Here is a 9,598-nt window from a genome sequence, read left to right on the forward strand (position 1 = left end):
AATGGATTACACAGCGGTATTTTCCTGTTTCATATTGTCGCAGGTCAGGATTGTTTGGGTTCTGTTGTTCCAGGCGGCAGCGTTACGGTTGTCATGGTTACAGGGTTACGCTGCTCTCTCTGCAACTGTGTGTTTCCTGGGTGAGAGAGTGCCTTTTTGTTGTTGTTGTTGTTGTTGTGCTAAGCTAAGGTCTTTAAGTCTGACGTCACTAGCCGTGTCTGGGCTCAAACTCCGCTGCAGGTCCATAAATCAAATGATCACTGTGGCATCACTGAGAGTTGAAAAACGATCTAAAGTCTTTAATAAAATGATCAGCGTTCTGCTCTACTAGGTGTAACAATTGAGTTTATCATCCAGGCATCCATGAAAACAAAACGGAATTTATGACATTTAACGGAGTTAGAAATTAGCAGCAAGTTAGCTCGCTAGCTTCCACCTAAATACAATATAGCATGTCCTGACTGCGGGGTTTTGGAAACAAATTCAAACGTACAGCTCTGCTATCACTTCCAACATAAATGAAGACAGAAAACTAGACAGCAGTGACGTTTGTAGGGTTACTGAAGTTTGGCTAGCTGGTATATAACGATGTGCTACGTGACCGCTAGCTACAGCTATGTGAGCATAATATAAACACGCTAACTTTTTTCCACTTGATAAAAGTTAACGTGAGGATTCTCGGTGGTCAGGAACAAATGTAATCTCATTGTAGCTTGCTGTAAACAGACCAAACTTCAGCCAGGAGAACAACTGAGATAATCCATCCACAAGGATGAATAGGGTTAGTCATTCTTATACTGCTGCATGGGCTGGGCTGTAGCTACATCGTAAGGTTTTAAAAACTGAGCTTTAAAATGATTAGTATTAATAAAAGCCGAGGGAGGTCAACAGTGATCACTGACTGTTTTTAGGAGCTTTTTAAACATTTAACATGTTAACAACACAAAACCCATATTAAACGCAGACTACTTTAGGCACGGAAGCAGGATTCGTCATGTCATCACTTAAAGACCGGATAGGCAGAATGCTACAGGCATAGCCACATGGGCAGTGTAGTCCGTGCTGCAGGGAGAATGGACTGCCATACCCGTTATGTGTCTGTGAGCGCGAGGAGGGAGAAAAAGGAGAGTGGAAAACTACGAGTTGTCATCGAGCAGAAACGGAAGCTGGAAGCATGTAAATATAATAATAATCACTGCAGCCAAGAAGAGTGCCTGACGAGCCCAGTTGTAAGTAAGCTATTAAGACTTGACTGTACACCGTGTTCGTGTTTTCCTCTGAAACAATAAGTTCCGTTGGAGCAGCCTTTCAACGCCTCTCTCTGTCTCTCGCTAGCAAACTTGACCCAGTACAAAGTAAAGCTATTTTTCGGCTACGAGCCCGACACGAACCCAACGTATTAGCCAGAGGTCCCTTTACTACAGTTCGGAGCCGCAGACCTTCAGTAATAGTAATAAATCACATTCATGTAGTTGTAAACAGCATGATAATATGTTAAGTAATCCAAAGTATTCAGAACGTATAACAGAATACGTTACAAAATACATTTTGGGGCATGTATTCTGTAATCTGTAGTGGAATACATTTTAAAAGTAACCTTCCCAACACTGAGTCTAACATCTAAAAATGGAGCAGGTAAGACCAGCTTTGTGATAGAGAGACATTATCTGATGGGAGTTTATCAGAGCATTTGATGGCTGAAATGGGACAGACTGCATGATGTATACTTGCCTACATCTGAATCCCAATTCCCACTGCTTAGTCAATGAACAATGTCCCGGTCTGCACCAAAGGAAAAGTTCAGTTTCCTTTGGGGAGGGGTGTAAGATACTTCTTATGACATTTTCATACATTTTGTGGCTGTCACAGAAGTCTCATGCACTCACACTGTTTTTGAATTTGCACCTTTACTCATACATTTATTGAAGATCCATTTCTTACCAAATGCCAGCAGCATCAGTGATCGTTATGACTGTGCACAGCTGAAATGACAGTGTTTTCTGTTTTGTCAGTTATGGGAGTGTCACTGGTGGGGATTTTGAACGAGACCCTTTTCCACTAAATGACTGATCCTGCGTGTAAGATCCTCATTACATATCTAAGGTGGCGCTGTCCCAGAATGCTATTGCTTCTAACGTTGGCTTGTGGTAACCCAGTAAAGAAGTCATACTGAGAAGCAATATTTCTGAGAAGGCAGGAGCCGCCCCATCCTTTCTGACTGCCACTCTGCCAGTAGTCCAACAATGACAACAGCACCGCGCAGAGCTGGTCTGTTGCTTCATGCAACCCGTTCTTGTTTGGTGTAACAAACTCTTGTCACACATAAATCATCATTCCTTTGAGCGTGTCAAAAAGGAAACAGAAGATAGAGTGATGATGTATTAGTTGAAGGGAAAAGACTGAAAGTACACGTGGAGGCGGGGGAGAAACAGAGAAGCGCAAAAGGGACCACCCCCTTTACATACTGGAAATTTATGCGTTTCAAAGCAGTCCTCACTTCTTCTGTCTCGTTTTCAGTTTAACCCCCCCCCCCTTGCAGATTACATATTTAGGAAGTGAGGTGCTTTGTATGTTTCCCTTTTTGCCATTTTTTTCTAAAGAGGCTTTGTACAAAAGAAATAACTGTGTGTTGAAAGAGAGAAAGTGTCTATAACATTGAATTGAAACCAATTTCACATTTAGGTGTTAAGGGGAAAGCAGATCCTAATCTTCTGTAGAATTGAAGGGACAAACCATAAAATTTTGTGAAGGTGATATTTAACGCCTTCACTATTACCTCATCTGCTTGCAGTTCTTTTCTAAGCTACTACAAAAGAAACTATAAATGAAGAATAACTTTCTTTTCTCTCCGTGTGTCAACGAAAGACAGGTTTCCACGTGGGCAACCAGAGCGCCTCTGTTTTCCTGTCATATGTGGGATATGTATGAGAGGCCTCGGCAGACGTACAGCTGATATGATCTGATGGCACTTCTGTCCTCCGATGACGTCATCCCGTGTTGGCCTGCGTGCCCAAAGTCTTTGACATATGTAGCGCCACAGGGAAATTTTTGTACAAAGGCCCGACAGACGACGTTTGTGGAGTAGAGGTTTCCCCCGATCAAAAGGCATGCATCTAAAATTAGCTGGCTTAGAGGAAGTGTGCGAAGTGGAAAGACCAACACTGGTTATGAATCAATTCCACAAACTGCTTTAAATATTGCACACCTCTCTGCTTTTTTTTTTGTTTTACTTATAGGAACTAATTCTCCACATCAAAAGATTCCCTGAAATTTTTTTCCAGATCATACTGTTACCCTAAAAACTTTACACTGTTTGAGCAAAAAGATTTCCAGACTGAGGATTTTCAGAGGGTTTGCCACCAGTTAGCATACAGCCAATTTTTATGTTAAAGGTTAGTATTTAAAACTGTGATGATTCTATCGAAACAGAAACTAAATTAAGGGTTTTTGCTCAATATTTGAAATTCAAAAGCTGTGAAACACATGAAAAATGAAAAGTGTAGTTTCCAGAACAGTTTAAGAGCACTGCACCTCAAGAAATGTCACATGGCCTGTGCAGTACAAGAGCACTACTTATGGGTCCATTACATCTGGTGTTTTTGCCCTGGTGATCAGCAGCGTGCGACAAAAGTGACGTCACAGCCATTGGCACAAGCCGCCGCTTTGGCCGACTGTTTGCGTTTCATTTTTGTAACGTCACGCATTGTGCCAGTGCAGCCAGGCTGAAGACATGGGCGTATGATTGTGTTTTAAAGCTCAAAGATTCACAGAGTCCACAGAGGGGTTGTTGCAAATTGAAACTATGTAAAAAGAGATTTTGTGTGGCGACACCCATCATTCAGGAGAAGACCTGCTCCCTAAGATTTGCTGTAAATGGTACAGAGCTGCAATCATATCACCATAACTGAGCACTTAGACTCAGGCTGTGTGGTTGGAAACTCCAGTCAGTCAAAATTCACAGAAGAAGATTCCCAAACTGGAAGATCAAGCCAATGTGAAAGCTATAAAAACTGCAGTTCCACTAATGGCCACTAGAGGCGGTCTCCAAAAGCAAATCAGTCAGACACCAATGTTAACGTGCCCAAATTAAGAGCTTTGAAAAGCATATTTATAGCCTAATGCAGAAACCATTTTGGACTTCCACAGACTTTGTACATAAGGTGTGGTGGGTGAAATTTTAGTTTTATTAAGCTGCGCCCACACTGCAAGCAATTCACTCATCGCTTTGAAGCTGACAGTTGATTGCTAGTGGGCATTCCTGGTTCCGGTTGCCAAGGTGAACCTGTAATGTACTTACTATACATTACAGGTTCACCCCTAATGTACACTTTCACTGGTTTGCCTGCAAGTTGAAAAAAGTTCCTCTTGGGTCCCGCCTACTTCCTGACACCCACAGTTATTACTTTCTGTGGTCTCTGCTAGCCACTTCACTGAAAATTACTTCCAGTATGTACGTAACTTTATTTTCTTACATATATATGTACAGTAGTGCGTTGCAACGGTACAGTTTATAAATGCAGCATGCGAAACAAACTAGCCTATTCAGCAAAATATGGTAACTTCTGGCTCCAAAGAAGACCCACCATGTCAGCCGCTGAAACGCTGCAGGTATCATCATAGTGTTTTACACCATAATTGGTTATTCCCAAACCCGGAGGCATGAGCATTCATAACTTATGAATGGTCAGACATACATCCAGGCAGTGAAGCTGCCAATCAAGTCAACTGTGTCTACATATATGCAGGATGTGAGTTAAATTTATTTTGTTCTCCCTTGGTGTGAACAAAAGAAGAAGCATGGGAACACAGACCTCAGTATTATACACACCACTGCACGTTTTCTTGGCAGCAACACTCAGATGACAAGTGACGTCATTGAGCAAAGTCCCAGGTGAAGGTAGGCGGTGGTGACTGAACCCCAGAGTCTAGATGCTTTTGGTGGTGGTAGAGCAAAGTAAGCAGATAGTAAATGGAGATTTTTGGACAGACAACCTGAAAGAGGTGGAGACAGAACATAGATGAAAGAGCAAGGATTAGGGGTTGGTTGGCTCGGAGAACATGGGCAGGTAGATTATTTGACATGAAATTTTGAATGAGCTGAATTTCAGAGCGTGGGAAGGGGAAGTAACAAAGAAAACTGAGCAGCAAGCTCATGAATCAATCAATGAAGACGCTATCTAAAATGTAAATAAAAACAGAATCTCAAACTCGCATTTTATCCACAGTGGAACAAAGAAAACTTGAAATGTTTAAACCGAGAAAATCATTGTGAACTTGATGGCAGCAACTCAATAAAAGGTTGGAAATTTAAGAGGTAACAAATCATTAACATGATTGGGTGTAAAAAGAGGATTTTGGAGTGTCAGAGTTTCTCAGAAGTAAAGATTCGCAAAGGTTCAGTAATCTGAAAAAAACTGCGTCTATAAATTTTGGAACAATTTCAGAACAATGTTCCTTAACATCCAAAGATTCATAAAATCTGAAGAAATCTCTGTGTCAAAATCAGTATTAGCACTGTAAAGAATGATCCATTAAATAATAGCTAGATATATTTGTTGTTGTTTTTTTTAAATCGGATTGTTTATTGAACCTTCAAACAGTTAAAAGAAAAAAGAAATTAAATAGCATCACTTCCAATACTCATTATCTGTGAACACACCCCCATAATCTGATTTATATTTCTCACTTTCAAGAAAAGGTCTGACACGACGTCTGTTCAACATGGCATTAACAACGCCCATCTGCAGTTCAGATTTTGACCTGGGAGACGACCTCAAGGTTTCAGTGCCCAGCAGACAGGGCTGAAACCTTGAGAAACCTGAGCACTCTGCTTCCTGTGATGAAACCCTTGATGGGGGTGGTCTCTTCTGGGAAGTTGGTGCCCCTGTTCCCCTTCACGGGGCACATGGCGCCACTAAAGGGTTTGATGAGTATGAAAATGGCGTGACTCAGCCCTGCTGAACCCAACTAGATTTGACTAGATTCTCTGAATCTTTTAATCTGATATACAATAAATTATTAAATCTTCAAATTCACTGAAATTTACAATGAGTAACGTACTGTTAAACCTTGTAACCTATTTACCCACACAGTTTTCACAGTGATGAATCCCCCATGCCCCATCATTATTTCTAAATGAGTCAGCAATTCGCTCTTTAACATCAATAGATGCCACATGTTTCACCAATATTGTTTGGGGTTTTTTGGTTTTTTAAATTAATAAGTCAAATTTCACAAGAATTCTACATCAATAGAAATCTGCATTCTGTGGTTGAATTAGTTGTTAAAGCAAATTCTTTGTTCTCGACAAATTATTTCACGCGACAATGACAAAGCTGGTGTCATTACATCAGCAGAGCATCTGATCTGAATTTTTAAAAGCAAGAAACATGTTGGCCCTAAAGTGGAAGGTAAATAAGACCCAGCAGGTTCAACCTTACATGTGCATGTTTGTGCAACTAGTAAAGATCATGAGGTTTTATCCCTTTTATATCATGAAGCCTTTATAACATTTTCCCCGTCCATGTGTCGGTACAAATCACAGTTGGTTAATTTAGCTTTTCTAGTATTTCTGCTCAAAAGAATTAAGGGAACACAAAATAAGAAATCCTAGATCTAAATGAATTAAATACTTTGTTCTTTACATAGTTTAATGTGCTGACAACAAAATCCACAAAAATAATCAATGGAAATCAAATTTAGCAACCCATGAAAGTGGAAAAACACACTACAGGCTGATCCAACTTTGATGTAATGTCCTTAAAACAAGTCAAAGTGAGGCTCAGTAGTGTGTGGGCTCCTGTATGACCTCCCTACAATGCTTGTTCCTGATGTGTGGCGGATGGTCTTCTGAGGGATCTTCTTCCAGACCTGAACTAAAGCATCTGCCGACTCCTGGACAGTCTGTGGTGCAAAGTTGCATTGGTGGATGGAGCGAGACATGATGTCCCAGATGTGCTCAATTGGATTCAGGTCTGGGGAACGGACGGGCGAGTCCATAGCATCAATGCCTTTGTCTTGCAGGAACTACTGACACACTCCAGCCACATGAGGTCTAGCAATGTCTTGCATTAAGAGGAACCCAGTGCCAACCACATCAGCATATGGTCTCATAAGGGGTCTGAGGATCTCATCTCAGTACCTAGTGGCAGTCAGGTTACCTCTGGCAAACACATGGACAGCTGTGCGGCCCCCCAAAGAAATGCCACTCCACACCATTACTGACCCACTGCCAAACCAGTCATGCTGAAGGAAGAGCACAGGGCGCCAGTGGCGAAGTTGCCAATCTTGGTGTTCTCTTGCAAATGCTAAACGTTCTGCATGGTGTTGGGCTGTAAGCACAACCCCCACCTGTGGACGTCCGGCCCTCATGCCACCCTCGTAGAGTCGGTTTCTGACCGTTTCAGCAGATACATGCACATTTGTGGCCTGTTGCAGGTCATTTTGCAGGGCTCTGGCAGTGTTCCTCCTGTTCCTCCTTGCACAAAGGCGATCCTGCCGCTGGTTGTTGCCCTCCTACGGCCTCCTCCAAGTCACCTGATGTACTGGCCTGTCTCCTGGTAGTGCCTCCATGCTCTGGACACTACGCTGACAGACACAGCAAACCTTCTTGCCACAGTTTGCATTGATGTGCCATCCTGGATGAGCCGCACTACTTGAGCCACTTGTGTGGGTTGTAGACTCTGTCTCATGCTACCACTAGAGTGAAATCACCGCCAGCAATCAAAAGTGACCAAAAAATCAACCAGAAAGCATAGATACTGAGAAGTGGTCTCTGGTCACCACCTGCAGAACCACTCCTTTATTGGGGATGTCTTGCTAATTGCCTATAATTTCTACCTGCTGTCTATTCCATTTGCACAACAGCATGTGAAATTAATTGTCAATCGGTGTTGCTTCCAAAGTGGACAATTTGATTTCACAGAAGTGTGATTAACTTGGAATTACATTGTGTTGTTTAAGTGTTCCCTTTATTTTATTTTATTTTATTTTATTTTATTGAGCAGTGTATATGTATTTAAAAGCATGAAATCCTTGCAGACATCACATAATCTGTAATCAATGTGCAGGAAATCAGTTTTGCTTTGTTCAGTCTTTCAGCTGTTATGATCCAATGTTGTCAGTGTTTGTTTTATGTGTGACTCCTCCCACCAGAGGATGGCTGTGGGTTTTTCCCCTCTTCTTTCTTAGGAGGTGGACACCTGGGCGTGCCTGCTGAGTAGTTAGGTGGAGTCTCTGCCTATCCTCGGATTGGATAATTGGTTGATCACCTCCAGTATTTAACCACCAGATGCCAGCAACCTGGGCCCTATTTCAGGAAGCCGGTTTAGAAAACTCAGAGTGAAAAACGATACTCAGGGTTGAGTAACCCCGAACTGTCCAACTCGGAATATTCGGTTTCAGAAAGGCTGATAACAATTAGTTCAGTCAACGCGGAGTTGCTTCAACCCAAAGTTAAGCGCGCCCACGAGGATACATAAAGCCCTGATTAGTGGAGCACAGATTAAGCGAGTCACCATGGAGACGGAGGGAAAGAAGGCGCGGTCAATGTATTTTACAGCGCTTGAGGCCGAAATTCTGATGGCAGCATATGCCGATAACATGCAAATTCCGCGGAAAAAAGTAACACAGCCTCGGCTGCAAAAGAAAGGGAGCATGCATGGCAAAACATAGCCGACAGAGTCAATGCGTGAGTGTTAATGTAAACATTGATCTAGGGATTTCCACCCATTTAACACGTTATTTATTATATTTTATTTTATTTTTTATTTCATACATTTTATTTTGTGATGTGATTTGAGCGCAGGTGCAACCCAACAGGCCCCAAACGTTCCTGGCAGCAAGTAAAAATGAAATATAAAAATATAGTCCAAACAGGTAAGGTGTAATTGTATTATGAGCCATAGTGCTTGGTCTGTTTGTCCTATGTAAATCAATTGCAGTTAGAGGCTACATTAATTTCCCCTCTGTAAGCACTTATTGAAATTATCTGAGCACATTACAAGTACATATTTGCTTACTCTGTATGCTCAAATGTGACCCATTATAGCCAACAGAAAAACAGGTGGGGGTCCTCCACCACCACCACTCACAGAGGCTGAGCAGTTGGCTTCCACATTTGTGATAATGTTGGCAGCATCACATATGATCTTCACAGTGCAGAGAACACAAATTAGCATCCATTACTATAATGAAATAATCTGTTAGTTTGAAATGCTACAGGGAACTATGTACCTGCACATTAATGCTGTGGAAAGACTTCCTGTTCACATAGTCTCCTTCATTTACTGAAGGAGCAATGATTGGAATGTGAGTGCCATCTATACAGCCAATCACGCCTGGGAACCGTGAAAATAAATGTAAAATTTAAGTAGTAGTTCAAGTATCACCACATCATGAATTAAGTTTCGTTCATCCTGCTACCTGCAATTTTGTGGAATCCCTCTTTGATAAATCTTGTGGGTCTATGACCGGGGAACACCACAAACGAGTACAGGAGACGTTTCAGTGCAACTGTAACATTCCTGACTGCCCGACAGACGGTAGCCTTGGAAACGTGCTCAGCGTCATCAATATTATACAGAAAGCTCCCGTTTGC

The sequence above is a fragment of the Simochromis diagramma genome, unplaced genomic scaffold, assembly GCF_900408965.1.
Source record: "Simochromis diagramma unplaced genomic scaffold, fSimDia1.1 OVJJ01000603.1, whole genome shotgun sequence".
NCBI lineage: Eukaryota > Metazoa > Chordata > Actinopteri > Cichliformes > Cichlidae > Simochromis > Simochromis diagramma.